This window comes from Pseudorasbora parva, chromosome 16 (genome assembly GCF_024679245.1).
Source record: "Pseudorasbora parva isolate DD20220531a chromosome 16, ASM2467924v1, whole genome shotgun sequence".
In the NCBI taxonomy this organism is placed as follows: domain Eukaryota; kingdom Metazoa; phylum Chordata; class Actinopteri; order Cypriniformes; family Gobionidae; genus Pseudorasbora; species Pseudorasbora parva.
The window spans coordinates 6,311,088-6,325,493 of NC_090187.1; the positions used below are offsets into that span (position 1 = coordinate 6,311,088).

The 14,406-nt window shown below is 36.8% G+C and overlaps 1 protein-coding gene across 7 annotated transcripts in view; it reads right to left on the reverse strand.

The window, feature by feature from the left end:
- Positions 1-14,406, reverse strand: part of large2 (LARGE xylosyl- and glucuronyltransferase 2) — a 128,159-nt gene that overhangs the window by 73,032 nt on the left and 40,721 nt on the right. For 2 of the 7 annotated variants that reach the window (XM_067419538.1, XM_067419537.1), the window contains exon 1: positions 2,762-2,968. The exons of the other annotated variants lie outside the window; for them this stretch is intronic. The gene's annotated coding sequence lies outside the window, so the exon portion shown is untranslated. Of the gene's footprint in view, positions 1-2,761; positions 2,969-14,406 lie in introns of those variants that run through there. 7 annotated transcript variants of the gene reach the window in all.

A 14,406-nucleotide genomic window follows, 5' to 3' on the forward strand; every position in this document is an offset into this window, starting at 1 on the left:
TTTGAATTACTTTTACTTGAGTAAAAGTATACAGTACTACATTTTTAATGTAATTAAGTATTAAATGATATTCAATATGAAATGTATTGCAGTAAAAAGTACGATATTATGTTTTGGAATGTTGTGAAGTAAAGGTTTTTCAAAGAAGAACACTGATAAAGTACATATACTTGGAAAAACAAAAATACTTGGAAAGTAAAAATACTTACCGCCGGTTTGGAAACACTCATTATCTTTGTGATTTTGTTTGCTATAAGCGTCAAATCTATCTACTGTTCAAGGTACAGTATGATGCGGTCCTTGTCTTTACAAATTTATTAGCATTGCATATTCCTCCTCGCTTCAGTTCCATGCTGAAAATCAGTGACTCCAGTTAGAGATGTCTATAGTCCATTCATTTCGTTTTGTTTTTTGTTTTTTTCGTTCTTTTTCGTTTTGTTTTGTTTTTGCCTGCACTGAAGCGACATCAGAAGTGCTGGAACAGAAAATTGATCAACTCTGAAGGTTCACCAACAAACAGCTTTTTACAAAAATATATTTTTATTTTGAAATAAAATAGAATCTACACTACAATAACAACAGATGAGAGGGGGCATTTCAGATCAACTTTAGACAAACCAAGCCAACTAAGTTCAGAAGATGTAAATCTAAAGCGATAAAGATGAGCTTCTTTCTGTAGTTATTTACATTACAATCTCTGTTCTGCACAGGGAGGAAATCAAGGCTGACCTCAAAGCTCTTTTTAAATAAAACAAGACAGTGAGAAGTCACATGACAAAAGTCCACACAGCTAAAGTTAATTAAAATGTAAATCATTAAGCCATTATCTTAAAGTTTACCATTCGAATGGTTACACAGGCTGACGCACACACACACACACACACACACACACACACACACACACACGCACACACACACACACACACACACACACACACACACACACACACACACACACACACACACATGTTGGGTTTCCATGTTTTGTGGAGACATTCCATAGAAAATGATTTTTATTCTGTACAAACTGTATTTTCCAGTCTATTCTCTTATTCCTAAATCCTACACGTTTTGATGTTTTATGGGGAGTTTCCATGGACATAATGTTTTTTTGTGCTGAACAAAGCTTTTTTTCCTAATGGAAACCGGAAAAAAACCCCTACAAATACAAAGATTTCTGATATTGCCATCTTTAAGGGGACATTTTGCCCCCGTTATGTAGAGTTTACCTGGTCACATAGACAGACAGACAGATAGACACACGCACACAAACACACAATATTAATTCTACTGTTATTTTTAATTAAAATTAAATATAGCTAATTACTAACTTAAAACAGTATCCATCCATCCAAAATCATTTTATAATTATTTATTATATTATATTCATGATATTCACCGTCAGTAAAAAGTTTAAAATCATTAATATTTTTTAATCTCTTCTGCTCACCAAGATTTGTTTACAATACTGTAAAAACAGAAATATTGAATCAAATATTATTACATTTCAAAATAACTTTTTTTCTGTTTTAATATTTTTCAAAAATGTAATTTTATGTTTTGGACCAAATCAAAAATTTCTAAAGGATCATGTGACACTGAAGACTGAAGTAATGATGTTAAAAAAAAATCAGCTTTGATCACAGGAATTTATATATATATATATATATATATATATATATATATATATATATATATATATATATATATATATATATATATATATATATATATATATATATATATATATATGTATCATATATCACCGTATTACCATTTTTACTGTATTTTTGACCAAAAAATATAGTCTTGGTGAGCATTTCTTTAAAAAAAAGAAACATTTTTATCATTCTAAACTTTATATATATATTATTTGAAAATGTATCAAATAATACTCCCTAACGTGTAACCCCACCCCCTCACACACACAAAGGACTTCACCTCAGCAAACACCACACACCCATCAGATAACAAAAACACACACACACACACACACACACACACACACACACACACACACACACACACACACACACACACACACACACACACACACACACATGTTGGTCTATGTGGTTTACAGGGACTCTCCATAGGCGTAATAGTTTTTATACTGTACAAACCGTATTTTCTCTCCCCTTACACTGCCCCTGCCCCTAAACCTACCCATCACAGGAAACATTCTGCATTTTTACTTTCTCAAAAAAACATCATTTAGTATGTTTTTAAGGCCATTTGAATTATGAGGACATTTGATATGTCCTCATAAACCACATTTATAGCGTAATACCAGTGTAATACCCATGTAGTTATACAAATTTGTGTCCTCATAAACCACATAAACAGGCTCACACACACACACACACACACACACACACACACACACACACACACACACACACACACACACACACACACACACTTGTTGGGTTTCCATGTTTTGTGGAGACATTCCATAGACAATGATTTTTATTCTGTACAAACTGTATATTCTATTCCCTTACCCTAACCCTATCCTAAACCTACCTTAACACAAGCTTTCCTGTTAAGTGAGGTAAAGCTCAAGTATCTTTGCACCATAAAAACACTGTAACGTTTACACAGTGGAGAGAAAGTAGAACCAGTGGGACAATACCTCGTGTTACAATAGAAGACGGACTCATATCACCAGGGAGAAAAACAGAGTAAGAAAAAAGAGCCACATACACAAAGCCTGCATTCAGAGAGCTGAAAGGAGTAGAAAGAACACACTTATCTTCACCTCTACTCAGCGCCAAGGCCAGCTCTCCCTCCCTCTCTCGCTTTCTCTTCTTCTGTCCGGCAGCTTGAGCGCTCTTTGACGACGGTCTGACAGCTGAATGATGTTACAGTGCCTGACATGCATGAGATTTCGGACTGATATGAATCACTAGTGGCCAACTTTGAACTGCTCTACCTGTGTAGGTTCATGTGTGTCTGAGAGGGAAGGGGAACAAAACTCCTCCCTCTTTCTCTCCACCGCTCTGCTAGCGTGCCACGGCAGGTTTACGTCTTGCATTCGGATCAAAGGCACTTTCTCTTTTGCCAAATCTCTCTTCACACTCAAACTGCTTTTAAAGTTACTTCGCCGCCGCTGACTTCGCCATGACAGAAAAACCTTCTTTGTGAGCCTCTGCTGCACCTGATTTACTAAATGCCCTGACCTCTGCCAGCTCATTCACTCTCTCCTCCTCCGTTCCTCCCTCTCTCCCCTTAATGAAAGATGACTGGCGTGTACTTGGGAGAAAGAGGGGGGAAGGGTGTCACCTTCCAAATAACTGCTGCTGCATGACAAAAGATGGGTTGTGGAGGAATGCAGGAGTCTGGGAAGCTTTGCCTCTCCTCTGACCGACCGGCGACATGATCCTGCAGCACAGAGAGTCACACGCAGACAGTGTAGTCAAGCATTCTTATCAGACAATAAAAACGGCTTGTTTTGTCATTCAGATTTCTACAGGCTCTCATTAGAAGCTCTTATCGCAGCAGATGGGCTGGAGAGTCTCTTAATGAAAACGCATAATCTCTACGCCGTACTCAGTATCACTAAGAGAATTACCGTTTCAATGATTGACACACTTCATGCGAAGGTTGAAATATACAGTAGGCCTAGTGGCCAAAGTTTTTAATGACCCTACACGTTCAATTAAACCATCAACGTAGGAGGTAACACTTTAATTTAAGGTTCAGTTATTAACTGTTAACTAGTTGCTTATTAGCATGCATATTACTAGGATATTGGCTGTTTATTAGCACTTGTAAAGCACATATTAATGTCTTATTCTGCATGACCTTATTCTATATCCCTTAATCCTACCCAATACCTAAACTGAAATGCTACAAAAACCGCCTTACTAACTATTAATAAGCAGTAAATTAGGAGTTTATTGAGGCAAAAGTCGTTGTTAATAGTGAATTTGTGTTCCCCACACTAAAGTGTAAGCAAAATATTTTAAATAAGAGGAAAGAGCAAAGCACTAAACTTGGTGTCTGACCAAATTATTCTTTTCAAACAGCTACAGGTTTGTTATATTATGGAAAAACAAAAGCATACATTGACTACAACACAATCAGTTATTCATATTTCACAGGTTCTCTCTTGTTTTTGCATGTGTTCTTCATATGTCAGCCTGGGCAAAAATCATGACGTCCGCACAATTCATTGCTTTATTACAAATAAAAAATTTGATTCTAAGCACAACTGAGCAATATGCGTACAAAATCACAATAACGCTTTTGGAATAAAGGTTGATAATGTCAATTTTCCTACACTCTCAGAAAGAAAGTACAGTGGGGGTACAATTTTGTTCACTTGCAAATGTATTGTGTTCTCTCCATAATCTTTTGCATTCTCTCACAAAAGCATAGTTTTTCCCTCTCATTACATATATTTTTGTTTTGTTCACTTGCAAAGGTTTCTCGGGAAACACAAACGTTTGCGAGCGAATGCAAAAGCATTGAAATTGATTTTTTTTTTTCTATCCACATGTACCCAGCATAATTTTAAAATGTATTATTTATTTGATTAATAATGCATATTTTATTTATAAATCAGTTGTATCAATTAAAACTTAGAAATAATGAATATAGCAACAGAATAAAAGAGACATTAAATATGGCTTAATAAAATTGGTAACACTTTATTTTACCGTGTCAGTTGTAAAATACTGTAGTACTGTAATAACTATAAACTATGCATACTTACATGCAACTAAACCAAACCCTGTAGTGCGTACATGTAGTTCATTATTCTTACTCGGTACTCAAATGTGTAAGACTGACCCCATAAAAAGTGAAACATATTAATAAAACAAAACCTTTTGTTAAAGTGTTGTTGTTACATTGTAATTATGCACCTGAGTTACGGTTAGGGTTACGGTTTGTTTAAGGTTAGTTACTTGTGAGTATGCTGAATTTACTTTTTTTACTTTAGTAAATGTGACCCTGGACAAAGAAACCAATCATAAGTCACAAAGGTATATTTGTGGTATAGCCAACAATTCATCGTATGAGTCAAAATGATGGCAAAAAATAAATAGGATAATAGTAAAGATCATGTTCCATGAAGACATTTAGTACATTTCCTGCTATAAATATATCCAAAAATGTATTGTTAGTAATATGCATTTCTAAGGACTTTGAAAATGTTCTAGTGACTGATCACATCTAAATTTTTCAATTGGCCGAATTTAATTATTATTAATAATTTCTGTGAATTAAATTGCATCAATTCACAGAATTTCAATTCGGCCAACTGAAAAATGTAGATGTGATCAGTCACTAGAACATTTGCAATTTTGACATTTTTGACATTTTGTATTATTATTATTTATTTTTTTACAGTGTAGAGAAATATTGTTAGGATAGGATAATATTTGGCAGAGATACAACTATTTAAAAATCTTGAATCTAAAGGTGAAAAAAAACATTCAATCTACAAACAACCAAATAAAACCTAAAACAAAAGATTTTGTATTTGTTTGTTTATAGATTTTTTTTTTTTTAAACACAAATAGTTGTATTTCAAACAATATTTCTTATATCCTAACAAACCATACATCAATGGAAAGCTTATGTATTCAGCTTTCAGATGATGCATACATTTCATAAAAAAAATGGTTTTGTGGTCCAGGCTCATAAATAACCTGTGTAACTATGTCATCTTAAAGTAAAGTGTTCCCATTAAGTTTGATGGTTAAGTTTGACACATCCCTTGTTCTGTACTTTAAAAGAAACTGTTAGAGAAGTAAATGTGTTAAAATCACTTGAGTGTAAAGTTGGACCTGTTAATGCAAAGCAAACACTGCATACGTCATGTGAATTGTCTGGCCGACTTTGAGGGTTTAGTGTCAAATGTTACAATGTTGAAGCTGACACCTCATAATCTTTCATCAAAAATAATAAACAAGGTCAAAAATATCAGCCAATACTAATCCAAACAATCCAATCTGAAAGCAATTAAATCAAGTCGTACCATTCAGCTTTATTTATTAATTCACCAATTTGGTTGTTTTGACTGACATTTGTATTGTTACTATCAGAGATGGTCGTTCTTCCTTGACAATACACTTCCTGGCGGCACAATGTTTGTCCTCCTCAGTTGTACTCAGGATAAGATGACAGCTAAATGAATGTTTGATAAGTTAACACCTCGTGTCTTCTCCTCATTAAGGAAGTAAAGGTCACTGGAGAAGCCTGGGGGGTGGAATTGGGAGGTGTGACGGTAAACCAAGACACCATGGAGTGAGATACTACTAATCTATCACTCAAAGGGGAGTCCTTTACATGAGGAGGAGGGGGAGCACTGGGTTTCCCTAACAACTGTTTAAGCCAAAAGCACACGGACACACACACACACACATACATACACACACACGCACACACGCATGCACGCACGCACGCACATGTCATGTTTCCATGTTTTATGGGGACTTTCCATAGGCGTAATGGATTTCATACTGTACAAACTGTACATCCTATCCCCCTACACTGCCCCTGCCCCTAAACCTATCCATCACAGGAAACATTCTGCATTTTTACTTTCTCAAAAAAACTCTTTCTGTGTAATTTATAAGATGTTTTCCTCATGGGGATCTGAAAATGTCCCCACAAGGACACACACACACACACACACACACACACACACACACACACACACACACACACACACACACACACACACACACACACACACACAATAATAACTGGCTGCAAGTGATGAATAACTTCACCATCTACACATCTGTTTGTTGGACCTGGTAGCTTTTTATTTGTAAATTTAGAGAGTAAAACTAATGAAAACATGCCCAGTTCATATTTTACCTAAAAAATCTTGAATTAAGAAAATAAAACCCATTTTAGATTTTTTTTTTTTTTTTTTTTTTTTTTGCATTGTGACATTATTTTTAATGATAACTTTGGAGAAAAATATATCTCATAATATGAATTTTATTGTACTTTACTTTCATGGAACCCAGAAACAAAAACATGAAAATAGCATTGCAAAAAATATAAAATATAAAATATTAGATCAAATCTACACATCCAATTCTTTTTATGTAATACAAAAAAGCAGGCTTCATTTTCAGTAATCAAAATGTAATTTCTTATTGATTTTGGGATGAATAAATGGAAAGGACATGATGGAGAGAGCACAGCATTCTAAATGAATAAGGAAATGTCACAAAACCTACATTGCACATGAAGATGGGTTGGTGCAAATGAGTTTATGCCTGAGACAGCTGCATATTCTAATCCTTGTGAACAAAATATCACAATCTCTGTGACAAATTCACTGAAAAATAATGGCTGTAGAAACCCAGAGATTAGCATTTAAGGACTAAGCTCTGGTTTAGCCGTTGTGTGAGGGATAAAAACCGAATCATCTGGAGCGTTTTCCTCTGTTGTCCCCAACTATATCAACTAAAACACTCCTGCCTGACATCTGCCGTATGAATTTATTCACTATTTCACATGCATTCTCTTCATCAGTCTTCCTTTCTCCCAGAATACAGATACCTGCACATTTAATTAATCATGGAGTTGTGTGGAAAATGATGTTAAATCTTTCCCCGTCAGCGTTTTTTTTTTTAAGTTGCCAGCCACTGCCAGCATTAAAAAAAAAAAAAACATTTTCACAAACATTTCATAGCTCACGGAATATTGTGTTGTATGAATATCTGAACATGCAATACATCAAAAGAAAGAACAGAGCCTCTGCAAAGTTTCATAAAAAAGCTACATTTTGAGCAAAAAGCTGAGAAAATCCAGAATACTTCATCCAGATGGGGTTTAGAACGATGATCAAAACACAGATGGAGTAGATCGAGTACATCAACGAGGCCATCCTGGGTCAACATTTCATTCATAACATTAGGCATGCATATGATTACGTATGATATCGCTTGTGTCTGCTTCTTTTTGAGCCTATGCTTTGATCAAGAGATGCAGTACTCTTTCATGTGATGTTTCATAGCGCCCATACCATATAAGAGTGAAAACACGGAAAGCCAAAAATGTTCAGCAATAGTGGGGAAAGAGGTAAAGTCCCCATGAAATTAAAAAGATTTTGGAATATGTTAACCTTAAGGTTCTCTATAAGCGCGTGTGCTCCAAAGCATTGACAACATTCGCATTTAGAAGATATAAGTGTTCAAAACGTACAGTCTCTAACTTCCGCCAATAGGGATCGTTGATTTTGATGACATCACGCTGCCCTTCGGCTTCTCATTAGATTTTCTGTCCAATCAAATACTCTCTAGAATCTGAAGTCCTGCCTCCAACATTATAAATAGACTTTGAAGTTGCGGCTAAAATCAGTCACTCGTTCGCACATTTACTATTTTATACATGGAGAAAGGCACAGTGCACTATATAGGGAATAGGGAATGATTCAGAGAGTGTAAATATGCTTTCCATTTGGGGCGAATGAAGTCTGGTTTCACGCAAACTGTAGTTTGCTCTATTCCAGAGACACAATAGCACAGAGCGGATCATATGCGTGAGTCAGCACTCAAAAGTGTACTCAAAATGTACCGGACCATTTGAATGCTATTGCTACTGGCTATTTTGCAAAACAGGGGATGAGTTGTTTGATATGTCCTGACCTGTATTCCTGTGTCAGTGGAAATTCAGCAAACCCATTGAACAATGCTGCGTGTTTCAAGGCCCTTCAGTGGGCCTTTAACAATGCCAACCTGCAGTAAAAACACTTCCTAATCCTGCTCTGGTGTGAACACACTCATGAGCGCCGTCAGGCCAGACGGCTTTGACATGACCACTACAAAACAACAAGAAATATAATACCTAGTCCACCACAAAGGATCTACATGGCTCAAGAGGTCAAAAAGTCTCCAAAACAAGTGGCATTGTGCTTTGCCTGCACTCTTAGTGGCTGATGGGAACAGAAAATAGCGTGAGGACCATGATGTGTTGTTATGAGTGTGAGCGAAAATGATCGATAATGGCACACATGGAAAAGCGACAATTTATTTAGTCCTGACAAGTGCAGGATGAGACGCGGGAGAGTTTGGCTTACGGGTTAGCTAACTTTACTAAGTGCTGTCTCTCTTTGGCCTGCGTTCAACCCAATCGCCGGCTCCAGACAGCTTTTCTAAATAGAGTTTCACCCAATCGCAGCGTCAGCTGCTGGCATCCCGAACGGCGACTGTATCCGAGACCTCAGACATGACTAAAATAACACAGACAGTATCTTACCTCCGCCTGCACTCTGCTGAGTGAACTTAATCAGTACTTCATACACCCACGTGTCCACACTCTTTAAGAGTCTTACTCTTGAACGAGAGAAAAACGTCTCATTAGGCAAACAGCTTCTATATGTAGAAAAGAATGTGCTCTTTATCCATATGACTCTTATTGATTGGACTAATTACATTAATTATGAAGGCCACTGTCTGAAATGTTGACCATAGTTACAGAATATGTTGCCATGGTGATGGGGATTATGGTATTATGTGAACCAGTGCAGGATTCCCCCTTCCAGGAATTTTCAATGAATTATCCAGTCATGATTTCTGGATATTGAAAAACATAAATATAAACAATATTCTATTGGTTATTTAAAAAAAGGAGAGGAGCTGTTTGATATGTCTTCTTAGGGCTGGTGATAAATCGATTATATTGATTAACTCGAATGTGTAGTTTACATTGAGTAAGTTTGAATGAAAATCGTTTTTCTGAAAAAAAAATATTTTATAGAAACTTCACTCACAAAGTGCAGTTACTTACGAGTGGATGAAATATTTACAAGCTGAGCATAGTTTCAAAAACATTTAATCAACATTTCCACAACTTTTCCACTAAAGGTGCACTATGTAGGATTTTTGCAGTAAAATATCCCAAAACCACTAGGCCAGTGTTATATATTTTGTTCAGTTGAGAACTTACAATATCCCAAATGTTTCCAAATATTTGTAAAATCTGAGAAAATTGCTGTTTTAACCAATGAGCCGGGACGTCTGAGGGAATCCCCTGTCAATTGTGCCATATCTGGGTTACCCTCAGGTTCTGGTTTTATTTGGCAGAAACGCTTTACTCTTAGCAGTGTGAACAAGTGTCACAGCAGCCGCTGAGTGAACGCACAGAGTAACGTCATAACATCATTTTAAACACACTTAAATGTATCTGATATGATAAACAGAGCAGCGTTACCTCATACTCATGACCAGAAAAGCGGAAATGGAGCTGGCGACTGTCCCGTCATAATAAAAGTACCGCTGCTTGCGAGGCGTCTGTTGCGTAAACAATCGCTCCAGCGGCCTTGCTCAGCTCCTCAACACTCTGTCCTGCTCTGCTTCATACTACAGTAACATTAATAATCACATCCATGAACATGATTTCTGCCTCAGTCCTATCCCGATTCTTTTCCACCGGCTGTGAGGTGAAGACCCAAGATGTCTAAAGATTCTGAGCTCAAACTTGGTGTCATCAAACTACACCTTTTTTTGAATAGGCGCCCTCTAGTGGATGGAAAAATTACATAGTGTAGCTTTAATTTTAAAAATGTTATCCATTTCCTAAAACGTTTCTACAGTGGCCCAGTTGTGCAGCCGTACTAAATTAAACCCCAACACAACGAATTTGCCACAACATAACGGAAACAACCATTGTATATCGACATGAAATATAAACTCAAAATCACCTACATGCATTATAGCTGCATATTTATACTCAAAAATGTTTTTACTTGCGATCACGGTGCTTGATGCCTAAGGGAACGTCTGCCAATTTCACCAATTGGTTGAAACATATAATTTTATTAATTAAAATTATTATTATTATTATTATTTTAATGCTCAAATTCCAATGTTATGCATTGAGTCAGTTTTTTAGAATACAACAAGGCTGTGGGATTTTAACATGTTTGTTTTTAAATGTTAAAAGTAATTTTAATTCAAACAAATTATATGTTTCAACTGCATGGTGGAATTGGCAGACGTTCCCTTGGGCATCAAGCGCCATGTCAGCGTGTAAAAGCGTTTTCGAGTATAAATATGCAGCTATAATGCCTGTAGATGATTTTGAATTGATATTTCATGTCAATATACAATGGTTACACACTTAAAACTGATCGTAGTGTTTAAATCTTTGTAAGACTGGCCAATCTATAGAGCAATGGCAAGGGAAACTAACTTTATTGCACTCCGAGAGCCGCTCGTGGTCGGGAGCATTTACGTTGTGTTGATGTGATTTCGTTGTGTTGTGGCTCGTTTGCGTTGTGTTGATGTGATTTCGTTGTGTTGTGGCTCGTTTGCGTTGTGTTGATGTGATTTCGTTGTGTTGTGGCTCGTTTCCGTTGTGTTGTGGCAATTTCGTTGTGTTGTGGTTTAATTACGGCTGCACTACTGGGCCACCGCACGTTTCCATGCAGGCCTGGAAAATGTGATTTTAAAAATGTTTCCAGATGAAACCCTGTCAGGGATGAAGATGAAAACCCTCAGCATGTGCTCAATATGACCAGAGATGGGCATAAATACATGGAAATGTATTTAAAATACAAATACAAAATACTGTGTGGAAAAATGTATTTAAATACAAATACAAAATACTGTGTGGAAAAATGTATTTAAATACAAATACAGTATTTTGTATTTTGAAAATACACCAAATACATGTGAAATTGGCAATTCAGTGAAGGTATCCATATTAGGCTGTAATCTATCTGGGCCTATTCTGAATTCCAAAAAGCATTTAGATGTGTGCAACTGCTTAGAAACTTTCGTTTTCAATTTGAATTTGAATTTCCTTTAGCGGCAGTTATAATAACACAAATTACGTCAATAACTCATTCGCCCTCACTTCTTTTTCCACTCCAACATTCCAATTATTCTTGCCCACTAAAAGCTGCACAGATATATGTGCTTTCCCCGATAGGCCTATCTATGTAAATGATTTAGAAAAAGTTCCATCGATTCACATTTTATATTATTGCTACGAATCTACGATATGTATTGTCATATGATATCACTCATCCCTAACATGCAGTAACCTTAATACTTCAAACACATTTGACAAGCTACTTTAATCAACAAGTAGAATTGACCATGACATCCTCACCTTATTCCAACAATTTTGTAAAGTTGCCGATCCAAGGCTGGGTTGTACTAGCCTAGAAATCTAGACGCACCCTAGCGGCAGCAAATCTAATCTGCCACGAGTGCCGTCTAGCAACTCTCAATACACTTCTGAGCTGTAAAAACCAAACTCTGGTTGGGCCAATCACATCGTGTATAGAGTCGGTGGGCGGGGCTTAACATAATGACGGCAGATTTGCGTTTGCGTCAGTGTTGCCAACTTGGCGACTTTGTCGCTATCTTTAGCGGCTTTTCAGACCCCTCTAGCGACTTATTTTCAAAAAAGCGACTAGCGACAAATCTAGTGACTTTTTGGACAAACTTCAGCTACTTTAGTTTACAAATGTCGCCAGTACTGTCCTGCGAGCGCGAGGTCTTTTTTCCCCTCTGCCGTCACACACACCTCTCTCTGCGTCTGCCCTGTTCAGTGAATGGCTGAGGGGAGCTGCTCGCGCCTACAGACAGCAGCTGACAGACGTGAATGAGCGAGCTACACATGAGCACACAAGGTTGCCATCGATTTCTCACTTAATGTTATCTGCTTCTTTTGTTTTATATTTGAATAAATTAGTTATGATGAGTTCCATCTCTTGTGCTTATCACTTATATTACTCACTGTACAGAGCTTTAGTTCATCCAGTTTCTCAATTCAGATTTTACACATATAATTTTTTTTGTAATTCACTATATCATATATTGTATGACAAAAAGGTATAGGAAATGAAAACATTTATTGGACAGTCGGCTGTATTATATTATTGTAAAATATAGTAAATGAGCACGACTTAGGAGAGAAAAAACGTCAGGCAGACTGAACGCAAGGACGGCGTGATGACGTCACTAATATGCTAATTAACGCATGACGTCATCTAGCGACATTTAGCAATTTTTGCAGGCTTTAGCTACTTTCCTTGGAAAATAGTTGGCAACACTGGTTTGCGTGCTTCTAGTAAACACAGACGCTGGCGAACGGCGGTCTTTCGAATCAGCTTTGACCGCGACTCTGGAAGACTTGAGTTAAGCTTTTCTCTGAGAAAAGAACAAAGAACGGCACTGAAGTCATTCTTAAAAAGGGAAGATGTGTTCGTAGTTTAGCCGACCGGATACGGCGAATGTTTAATCAGTCAGTGAGCTCTGCTTCACCTTCGTTTCTCTGGTTGGTTGTAGCGCTATCCTATCGCGTGCAGAGGGAGTTTGACAGACAGCCGTTTATCCGCCCCTCGGATTGAGCTGTCTATGGTGAGTTTACAGACCAAACATCTTGATGTGGATCTGGCTTGTCAGGCTAGGGTTGTACAGCTGCGGCTCACCTGAATGAATGTTGGGGGGAGGGGCGTGTCTGGTCTGAACTAGTAGATGCATGAAAACAGCTCCTGATAAAGAGGTTGACTGGCTCAAAGTATTTTGAGTATTTTGAAAATACAAAAATACTCATCTTAAATGTATTTAAATACAAATTACATTCGATTTTTTCCAAAGGCTTTAAAATACAAAATACAAAATAGTATTTTGTATTTCAAATACGTATTTTAAATACATGTATTTGAAATACTGCCCATCCCTGAATATGACAGATGGAGAAGTTTGTGTCTGTTATTATATATTGGCACCATGATTCTTCTGACCTTCTCACGCCCCACAAATAAAGGGTTAAAGGTCATATGTAGCTGAGGGGTGTGAGAAATTTCTGTGGTGAAGCCATCCATTAGCTCAGCATCTCTTTTCATTAGTGAAATGTGACCTTTAACCCTTATTGCTGGGAGATTAAAAGGTCAGAAGAATCCTCATATCAATAAATGCAACCGGGACTGTTTCGACATTTCTGCAAAGTTAAATTATATTGCTTCTTGCATGTTTCACAACTATTTTAAAGTCAAATGTCCCATGAGTGGCACTAAAAGAACACTTAGTTTAATCCAAAAAAGATGGCCTGAATCTCCAACATGTTTATTATGTTTATTGTTGTATATATTGTGGCAGTTCGGAAATGAAATGTCTGGCGAGTGCCACTTAAAGATAAATTCTCTATTGTGTGTGAAAATAACATAGGGTACAACAGGGCTAAAGGCACACCTTAAGAAAAATGTGCTTTTCACTATTCCCAGTGTTTGATTGCAGAAAAAAAAAAATGTTTTATCATAAAAGTGGTTCATTTTAAAATTGAAGTTTAAAATTCCTATAAATGTACGAGTGGAGAGGGGGGCCTTTACCCCTCACACACATAGCGTAAAACCAGCACAGGGCAAATAATATGTTTTTAATAATATCTAAGTTAAAACTGGTTCAAAACAATCGCTTT